General features: G+C 46.8%; 1 non-coding gene across 1 annotated transcript; it reads left to right on the top strand.

Annotated features, from left to right (window-relative positions):
• The first annotated feature begins 687 nt into the window (after window positions 1–687).
• On the top strand, window positions 688–789 carry LOC116482671 (U6 spliceosomal RNA). The gene has a single exon (XR_004251947.1). It is a non-coding gene; the product is annotated as a U6 spliceosomal RNA (small nuclear RNA).
• The last annotated feature ends 1,906 nt before the right edge of the window (window positions 790–2,695 follow it).

The raw sequence follows: 2,695 nt of genomic DNA, 5'->3' as shown, positions 1-2,695 counted from the left end.
AAGAGAGAGAGAGAGACGACAGACAGAAAAAAAGGAAGGAAGGAAGGAAGGAAGGAAGGAAGGAAGGAAGGAAGGAAGGAAGGAAGAAGGAAGGAAGGAAGGAAGGAAGGAAGGAAGGAAGGAAGGAAGGAAAAGGTCCACACCTTCTGCGAGTTTTCCTGTCTTCTTAGAGCCCTGGGGAAAGGTTCAGAGTCTAGGCTGAGGGAGGAGGACATAAGAAGGCACAGAAAGAGCCGTATGAATGAACTGCCTTCTCAGGACCCCAGCTCCGCTCTGCTCCCCACTCACCCAGCTTACCACACACCCCTGAAAGGTAAGAAAGAGCTGGAGATTGCAAATGACAGATCAAAGAATGTCACAGAAATTCAGGAACCTAGACAGCATTACAGCAGAAAGATTTGGAAAGAGAAAATCTTACCTGAAGACAGGAAAAGCAAAGGTCACACACAGCTCCCAAATCGGGAGCAGCACCTGAGGGTAGCCTAGAGTCAATGCCAGAGTGATGGGAGAAATCACACACCAGAGTCAGAGTATGAGACAGAAAGCAGTCCCCCTCCAGAGTAGGGAAACTGATGTTAACGTCGTCATTGACAATGGAGGCAATGGGGTGGGTGAAGTGAAAAAGGCAGCCATCATCTTAATGCCTAATGTGGACACAGCACCTTACAGTTTAGAAAGCGCCAATATGGGCTCACTTCAGCAGCACATATACTAAAATTAAAACAATAGAGATTAGCATGTCCCTTGCACAAAGATGATACGCAAATTCACGAAGCATCTCATATTTCAAAAAACAGAAAGGAAAGAAAGCGCCATTACAAATGTGGCTTTCTTGATTCACATAAAAAGACAGTATGGTGGGTGGTACAATGATTAGCATTCCCATTTTAAAGGTAAGGAAATCAAGGCTCAGAAAGGTCAAGTGATTTCTTACCCAAGATTACACAGAAAGCACACAGCATAGTTGGAACTTCAGGGGTCTTACGGCTCCAAGGACTCCTAACCCTTTTAATCTCCCAATTCCACATGAACTTGATTCCCGAGTACCTTCTTGGCATGATTAATAGGAATCTACCCATGTTTGGCTAATGACTGTTCAAAAGCAGGCGCCCCTCTTGAGTTCCTCCAAAGATTTATTCCATGACCTCTTTGCTGGGAAGAAATTTGGTGTTCTCTGAGCCTTCTTAGGGTGCTCAAAGGCTGAAGTGACCAAACAGAAGTCGAACCTAGGCCTTTTATAAAGGTTGCCTCAGGGCTCTCTGGGAACCCACAGCCAAGTAGCTGCAGAATAACTAAATGAAGCTGCTACTGAAAGCGGTTTTTAGGTGAAAATGCACCCTTTGCAAAAATGTTCACTACAAGGATCCATATTTTTCAATAAGCACCTTCAACATGTCATCACCATAGTTTTTCAAAGAAACTTGGTTTCAGAAAATCTGTGACAGGTTCATTGGATTTATTAGAACTGCATTCTTCACTTGAAAATATCTTACATGCTATAAAACACTTTAAAAACCCTGAATGGTCATAAATCCATGAAGATGCTGTTCTGCTTTTTTCACCAGCAGGTAGATGCAAATTGAAAGAGGGGGAAAAATTTGCCCTGATGTTTCAAGAAGTCCAAAGCTGGGTCCTTCCAAGCTCCGCAGGGAGAAGCAAGTGACAGAAATAAGCTACTTTCCTGGAAATACTGCCAGGCTTCCAGGTCCCTGGCTTCTGGGCTTGGTTAATAAGAACAAGCACACAGGCAGCCTTGAGAAAGGGCTGAGAAGGAAGAGACAGTTCCAGCAGTCAAAATCAACACCTTGAATTGCATTGGAAGTAGATGGAAAGTCAAGTCTGACACCCAGCACTAGCTCAAGGTACTCCCCGGGCAGGAAACTCTTGGCTCTGGGCATCAGCCGGTGCTATGAGAGGCCCCTTTCCTCTGCGGAAGGCTTGGAGGGGGTCAGGGGAGGTAACTGGGCTCTGGGGCTGTGCATCTGTCTTCTAAAAGGCAGGGGCAACCCCCAGATCCAGGGAAGAAGCCAGCCCTGGGACAGAGCAGGAGTGCCTCTCTAGACACGGCCATTAAAAGCCACTGGACACTCCCTCGGGATGTTTCTTTCCTTCTGCACAACGTCACCTCCATCTATTTAGATTGAGTATTTTCCAGCCTGCCTCTAGCCAGCCAGACGTTGCCTTTCAAAGACTAAGTATTTTTCTAATTATTTCCAGGAGAAGCAAATAGTCTTCAGCCACTGAGGTCTGCCATGGAATTCACTTTTCCCCACAAAGGGCTGCGGGTCAGCCTCTGCTCATTGCTCTCAGTGGGCACACAGGAGGGCAGACTCCAAATCCCTGCAGTCGATGAATCCTGTTTTGAAATAAACTCCTTGGCATCCGTAAAGAGTTAATTCGCCTCCCAGGTTTTGCATTCTGTTTTCTGGGTTTGGGAGGTGGTTTTTCACCTCGTATTTCTTTGCGTGGAGATTTACTGTTGTTGGGGGGAGGGGGAAGCATTTTAAACACACTCCCATGCTAGCAAAAACACTATCATTTGCTTAGCGGCAGAGTCTGGGCCCAAATGCTTCCAGGAAACCAGAATGTTGTCCTGGGCCCCAAAGAGGGGCGTTTCGACCTGGCTGACAAAGCTCAGCATGAGTCGGGGGCAGGCTGGTCTGGCCAAGACCACCATGGAGGGTGCCACTGAGCA

This window comes from Hylobates moloch, unplaced genomic scaffold (genome assembly GCF_009828535.3).
Source record: "Hylobates moloch isolate HMO894 unplaced genomic scaffold, HMol_V3 SCAFFOLD_14, whole genome shotgun sequence".
Classification (NCBI taxonomy): Eukaryota; Metazoa; Chordata; class Mammalia; order Primates; family Hylobatidae; genus Hylobates; species Hylobates moloch.
The sequence above is the reverse complement of the archived record's forward strand: the minus strand, read 5'-3'. Positions and strand labels throughout refer to the sequence as shown.